At 40.5% G+C, this 7,226-nt stretch overlaps 4 non-coding genes across 4 annotated transcripts; all 4 read left to right on the top strand.

Moving 5' to 3' along the window:
• Nucleotides 1-577: 577 nt before the first annotated feature.
• TRNAA-CGC (transfer RNA alanine (anticodon CGC)) lies at nt 578-649 on the top strand. The gene has a single exon. It is a non-coding gene; the product is annotated as a tRNA-Ala (tRNA).
• A 928-nt stretch (nt 650-1,577) lies between these two features.
• Nucleotides 1,578-1,649, top strand: TRNAA-CGC (transfer RNA alanine (anticodon CGC)). The gene has a single exon. It is a non-coding gene; the product is annotated as a tRNA-Ala (tRNA).
• Nucleotides 1,650-2,578: 929 nt separating this feature from the next.
• On the top strand, nt 2,579-2,650 carry TRNAA-CGC (transfer RNA alanine (anticodon CGC)). Its single transcript has one exon. It is a non-coding gene; the product is annotated as a tRNA-Ala (tRNA).
• Nucleotides 2,651-4,592: 1,942 nt separating this feature from the next.
• On the top strand, nt 4,593-4,664 carry TRNAA-CGC (transfer RNA alanine (anticodon CGC)). Its single transcript has one exon. It is a non-coding gene; the product is annotated as a tRNA-Ala (tRNA).
• Nucleotides 4,665-7,226: the final 2,562 nt, after the last annotated feature.

The following is a 7,226-nucleotide window of genomic DNA, read 5'->3' as shown; positions in this document are numbered from 1 at the left end:
TTATCAAAAAAAAGAAAAATTCATTGATTCATCAACAAATAATTAATCGATTAATTTGATGATTCAATTCATCAAAAATACCCTTTACAGACAAATGACTTGGTCATTGTCATGTCCAAATATCAACTCCCCAGCTCAAAAGGTGCCTGAGATGTTGCCCAGATGAGAAAGGAAATAAAAAAAGTTCTTAATCAATCGACAATCATTCGGTTATTAATTGATTAATCAAAAAAACAGAAAATATCGTTTTTGCCAAAGCAGTTGCTCACTATTGTGCCAAAATTTCTGCTTCCTCACTCATCGGATGGCTGAGATATCGCCCGGACAAACAAACAAGAAAACAACCAGAGTGAAATCTGAGTACTCCCTTTCAGTGCGCGTCATTGCTGGGCCCCCTTCGTTGCCCAGTAATGACATCATGCTGCGCCTGGAGAATGCACAGGAAAGGAGTGGTGCACAACAGAGCATGTCGTGATGGGCAAAGCTCTGCCCTCTCCCATCAGCGAGCCCAGTGCTTCAGCTCCACATCTTTCCCAGATCACTGCTTTGATTGAGGTGTCAAAGACAGCTCATAAATGGGGATGTAGCTCAGTGGTCGAGTGCATGCCTCGCATGTGTGAGGCCCTGGGTTCAACTCCCAGCATCTCCATTTGTTTGTGGTATCTTTTCAATTTTATCGTCAATAATGAATCGCAAGTCCAATTAATTTCAAATAATTTCGCTGCTGTGGTTTTGGTCATCTGAAGCAACAATCCAATTGGTTACAGAGACTTTCATCGCCATAACACGCTGTGTTAATTGGTGCTCTTTCAATATTTTCTCATGCCCTGTCGTCCTTCTCCTTTATTTGTCATCAATCTGCAATATGAGGAGTTCACGAAAGTGAGGCCTGAGTGTTCGAGTCCCAGTGTCTTGATATGGAAGTTCAAATCCACTCCTAATTATGACAAAATAATTAATTAATTGATTAATCAATAAAAATGAATTGAATTACTCCGAATTATCAAAAAAACAAATAATTCATTGATTCATCAACAAATAATTAATCGATAAATTTGATGATTCAATTCATCGAAAATACCCTTTACAGCCAAATGACTTGGTCATTGTCATGTCCAAATATCAACTCCCCAGCTCAAAAGGTGCCTGAGATGTTGCCCAGATGAGAAAGGAAATAAAAAAAGTTCTTCATCAATCGACAATCATTCGGTTATTAATTGATTAATCAAAAAAACTGAAAATACCGTTTTTGCCAAAGCAGTTGCTCACTATTGTGCCAAAATTTCTGCTTCCTCACTCATCGGATGGCTGAGATATCGCCCGGACAAACAAACAAGAAAACAACCAGAGTGAAATCTGAGTACTCCCTTTCAGCGCACATCATTGCCGGGCCCCCTTCGTTGCCCAGTAATGACATCATGCTGCGCCTGGAGAATGCACAGGAAAGGAGTGGTGCACAACAGAGCATGTCGTGATGGGCAAAGCTCTGCCCTCTCCCATCAGCGAGCCCAGTGCTTCAGCTCCACATCTTTCCCAGATCACTGCTTTGATTGAGGTGTCAAAGACAGCTCATAAATGGGGATGTAGCTCAGTGGTCGAGTGCATGCCTCGCATGTGTGAGGCCCTGGGTTCAACTCCCAGCATCTCCATTTGTTTGTGGTATCTTTTCAATTTTATCGTCAATAATGAATCGCAAGTCCAATTAATTTCAAATAATTTCGCTGCTGTGGTTTTGGTCATCTGAAGCAACAATCCAATTGGTTACAGAGACTTTCATCGCCATAACACGCTGTGTTAATTGGTGCTCTTTCAATATTTTCTCATGCCCTGTCGTCCTGCTCCTTTATTTGTGATCAATCTGCAATATGAGGAGTTCACAAAAGTGAGGCGCTAGTGTCCGAGTCCCAGTGTCTTGGTATGGAAGTTCAAATCCACTCCTAATTATCAAAAAATAAATTAATTAATTGATTTATCAATAATAATGAATTGAATTTCTCCAAATTATCAAAAAACAGATAATTAATTTATTAATCAATAAAAAATCAATCGATTAATTTGATGATTCAATTCATCAAAAATACCCGTTACAGCCAAATGACTTGGTCATTGTCATGTCCAAATATCAACTTCCTAGCTCAAAAGGTGCCTGAGATTTTGCCCAGATGAGAAAGGAAATAAATAAGTTCTTAATCAATCGATATAATAATTCGGTAATTAATTGATTAATCAAAAAAACAGAACATACCGTTTTTGCCAAAGCAGTTGCTCACTATTGTGCCAAAATTTCTGCTTCCTCACTCACGGGATGGCTGAGATATCGCCCGGACAAACAAACAAGAAAACAACCAGAGTGAAATCTGAGTACTCCCTTTCAGCGCGCATCATTGCCGGGCCCCCTTCGTTGCCCAGTAATGACATAATGCAGCGCCTGGAGAATGCACAGGAAAGGAGTGGTGCACAACAGAGCATGTCGTGATGGGCAAAGCTCTGCCCTCTCCCATCAGCGAGCCCAGTGCTTCAGCTCCACATCTTTCCCAGATCACTGCTTTGATTGAGGTGTCAAAGACAGTTCATAAGTGGGGATGTAGCTCAGGGGTAGAGCGCATGCTTCGCATGTGTGAGGCCCCGGGTTCAACTCCTGGCATCGCCATTTTGTTTGTGGTATCTTTTCAATTTTACCGTCAATAACGAATCGCAAGTTCAATTAATTTCAAATAATTTCGCTGCTGTGGTTTTGGTCATCTGAAGCAACAATCCAATTGGTTACAGAGACTTTCATCGCCATAACACCCTGTGTTAATTGGTGCTCTTTCAAAATTTTCTCACGCCCTGTCATCCTTCTCCTTTATTTGTGATCAATCTGCAATATGAGGAGTTCACGAAAGTGAGGTGCGAGTGTTCGAGTCCCAGTGTCTTGATATGGAAGTTCAAATCCACTCCTAATTATAAAAAATAATTAATTAATTGATTAATCAATAAAAATGAATTGAATTACTCCGAATTGTCAAAAAAACAAATAATTCATTGATTCATCAATAAATAATTAATCGATAAATTTGATGATTCAATTCATCAAAAATACCCGTCACAGCCAAAGAACTTGGTCATTGTCATGTCCAAATATCAGCTTCCTAGATCGAAAGGTGCCTTCGATATTGCCCAGATGAGAAAGGAAATAAATAAGTTCTTAATCAATGGATAATAATTCGGTAATGAATTGATTTATCAAAAAACAAAACATACCGTTTTTGCCAAAGCACTTGCTCACTAATGTGCCAAAATTTCTGTTTCCTCACTCAAAGGATGGATGAGATATCGCCCGGATAAACAAACAAGAAAACAACCAGAGTGAAAACTGAGTTCTCCCTTTCAGCGCGCGTCATTGCCGGCCCCCTTTGATGCTCTGGTTATGACATCATGCAGCGCCTCGAGAATGCACAGGAAAGGAGCGGTGTACAACAGAGCATGTCGTGATGTGGAAAGCTCTGCCCTATCTCATCAGCTGGCCCAGTGCTTCAGCTCCACATCTTGTACAGATCACTGCTTTGATTGAGGTGTCAAATATAGTTCACAGATGGGGATGTAGCTCAGTGGTAGAGTGCATGCTTCGCATGTGTGAGGCCCTGGGCTCAACTCCTGGCATCCCCATTTTGTTTGTGGTATCTTTTCAACTTTATCGTCAATAACGAATCGCAAGTTCAATTAATTTCAAATAATTTCGCTGCTGTGGTTTTGGTCATCTGAAGCAACAATCCAATTCGTTACAGAGACTTTCATCGCCATAACACCCTGTGTAAATTGGTGCTCTTTCAATAATTTCTCATGCCCTGTCGTCCTTCTCCTATATTTGTGATCAATCTGCAATATGAGTTCACGAAAGTGAGGCGCGAGTGTTCGAGTCCCAGTGTCTTGATATGGAAGTTCAAATCCACTCCTAATCATCAAAAAATAATTAATTAATTGATTAATCAATAAAAATGAATTGAATTACTCCGAATTATCAAAAAAAACAAATAATTCATTGATTCATCAATAGATAATTAATCGATTAATTTGATGATTCAATTCATCAAAAATACCCGTCACAGCCAAATAACTTGGTCATTGTGATGTCCAAATATTAGCTTCCTAGATCCTAGCTTCCTATTAGCTTCCTAGGTGCCTTCGATATTGCCCAGATGAGAAAGGAAATAAATAAGTTCTTAATCAATGGATAATAATTCGGTAATTAATTGATTAATCAAAAAAAAAAAACATACCGTTTTTGCCAAAGCACTTGCTCACTCATGTGCCAAGATTTCTGTTTCCTCACTCAAAGGATGGATGAGATATCGCCCGGATAAACAAACAAGAAAACAACCAGAGTGAAAACTGAGTTCTCCCTTTGAGCGCGCGTCATTGCCGGGCCCCCTTCGTTGCCTGGTTATGACATCATGCAGCGCCTGGAGAATGCACAGGAAAGGAGCGGTGGACAACAGAGCATGTCGTGATGCGGAAAGCTCTGCCCTCTCTCATCAGCTGGCCCAGTGCTTCAGCTCCACATCTTGTACAGATCACTGCTTTCATTGAGGTGGCAAAGACAGTTCATATGTGGGGATGTAGCTCAGTGGTAGAGTGCATGCTTCGCATGTGTGACGCCCTGGGTTCAACTCCTGGCATCCCCAACTTGCTTGTGGTATCTTTCCGATTTTATTGTCAATAACGAATCGCAAGTTCAATTAATTTCAAATAATTTCGCTGCTGTGGTTTTGGTCATCTGAAGCAACAATCCAATTGGTTACAGAGACCTTCATCGCCATAACACCCTGTGTTCATTGGTGCTCTTTCAATATTTTCTCATGCCCTGTCGTCCTACTCCTTTATTTGTGATCAATCTGCATTATGAGAAGTTCACGAAAGTGAGGTGCGAATGTTCGAGTCCCAGTGTCTTGATATGGAAGTTCAAATCCACTCCTCATTATGAAAAAATAATTAATTAATTGAGTAATCAATAAAAAATGAATTGAATTACTCCGAATTATCAAAAAAAAAAAATTTCATTGATTCATCAACAAATAATTAATCGATTAATTTGATGAGTCAATTCATCAAAAATACCCTTTACAGCCAAATGACTTGGTCATTGTCATGTCCAAATATCAACTCCCCAGCTCAAAAGGTGCCTTAGATGTTGCCCAGATGAGAAAGGAAATTAAAAAAAAATCTTAATCAATCGATAATAATTCGGTAATTAATTGATTAATCAAAAAAACAGAACATACCGTTTTTGCCAAAGCAGTTGGTCACTATTGTGCCAAAATTTCTGCTTCCTCACTCATAGGTTGGCTGATATATCACCCGGACAAACAAACAGGAAAACAACCAGAGTGAAATCTGAGTACTCCCTTTCAGCGCGCGTCATTGCCGGGTCCCCTTCGTTGTCCAGTAATGACATCATGCAGCGCCTGGAGAATGCACAGGAAAGGAGAGGTGGACAACAGAGCATGTCGTGATTGTCAAAGCTCTGCCCTCTCCGATCAGCTGGCCCAGTGCTTCAGCTCCACATCTTGTACAGATCACTGCTTTGAGTGAGGTGTCAAAGACAGTTCATAGGTGGGGATCTAGCTCAGCAGTCGAGCACATACCCTGCATGTGTGAAGCCCCAGGTTCAACTCCCAGCATCTCCATTTTGTTTGTGGTATCTTTTCAATTTTATCGTCAATCACGAATCGCAAGTTCAATTATTTTCAAATAATTTCGCTGTTGTGGTTTTGGTCATCTGAAGCAACAATCCAATTGGTTACAGAGACTTTCATCGCCATAACACCCTGTGTTAATTGGTGCTCTTTCAAAATTTTCTCATGCCCTGTCGTCCTGCTCCTTTATTTGTGATCAATCTGCAATATGAGGAGTTCACAAAAGTGAGGCGCTAGTGTCCGAGTCCCAGTGTCTTGGTATGGAAGTTCAAATCCACTCCTAATTATCAAAAAATAAATTAATTAATTGATTGATCAATAATAATGAATTGAATTTCTCCAAATTATCAAAAAACAGATAATTAATTTATTAATCAATAAAAAATCAATCGATTAATTTGATGATTCAATTCATCAAAAATACCCGTTACAGCCAAATGACTTGGTCATTGTCATGTCCAAATATCAACTTCCTAGCTCAAAAGGTGCCTGAGATTTTGCCCAGATGAGAAAGGAAATAAATAAGTTCTTAATCAATCGATATAATAATTCGGTAATTAATTGATTAATCAAAAAAACAGAACATACCGTTTTTGCCAAAGCAGTTGCTCACTATTGTGCCAAAATTTCTGCTTCCTCACTCACGGGATGGCTGAGATATCGCCCGGACAAACAAACAAGAAAACAACCAGAGTGAAATTTGAGTACTCCCTTTCAGCGCGCGTCATTGCCGTGCCCCCTTCGTTGCCCGGTAATGACATCATGCAGTGCCTGGAGAATGCACAGGAAAGGAGCGGTGCATAACAGAGCATGTCGTGATGGGCAAAGCTCTGTCCTCCCCCATCAGCGAGCCCATTGCTTCAGCTCCACATCTTGTGCAGATCACTGCTTTGATTGCGGTGTCAAAAATAGTTCATAAGTAGGAATGTAGCCCAGTGGAACAATGTGTCCTTTGCATGTGTGAGGCCATGGGTTCATCTCCTGGCATCTCCATTTTGTTTGTGGTCTCTTTTCAATTTTATCTTTAATATCTAATCACAAGTTCATTTAATTTCCAATAATTTCGCTGTTATGGTTTTGGTCATCTGAAGCAACAATCCAATTGGTTACAGAGATTTTCTTCGCCATGACACCCTGTGTTAATTGGTGTTCTTTCAATCTTTTCTCATGCCCTGTCGTCCTCCTCCTTCATTTGTCATCAATCTGCAATATGAGGAGTTCACTTAAGTGAGGCACGAGTGTCCGAGTCCCAGTGTCTTGATATGGAAGTTCAAATCCACTCCTAATTATCAAAAAATAAATAATTAATTGATTAAACAATAAAAAATCAATCGATTAATTTGATGATACAATTTATCAACCCCCAGCTGGAGCCCCCAGCTGGAGAAAGACGGACCTGCGAGCGCTGAAACAGATGCGCCTCAGCTTGGAGAGAGAAGCCACCGCCACCCCCAGCGCGACGATACCTCCCCGCATCTTTGGACCGGACCGGACCGTACTGTACCCTGCTTTGAGCCAAGAGTGCACCTTGAGCCATCGCTATCTGCCTTT

The sequence above is a fragment of the Myxine glutinosa genome, chromosome 6, assembly GCF_964187855.1.
Source record: "Myxine glutinosa chromosome 6, kmMyxGlut1.1, whole genome shotgun sequence".
Lineage (NCBI taxonomy): Eukaryota > Metazoa > Chordata > Myxini > Myxiniformes > Myxinidae > Myxine > Myxine glutinosa.
Note: the sequence above shows the minus strand (reverse complement) of the source record. Positions and strands in the feature narration are given on the sequence as shown.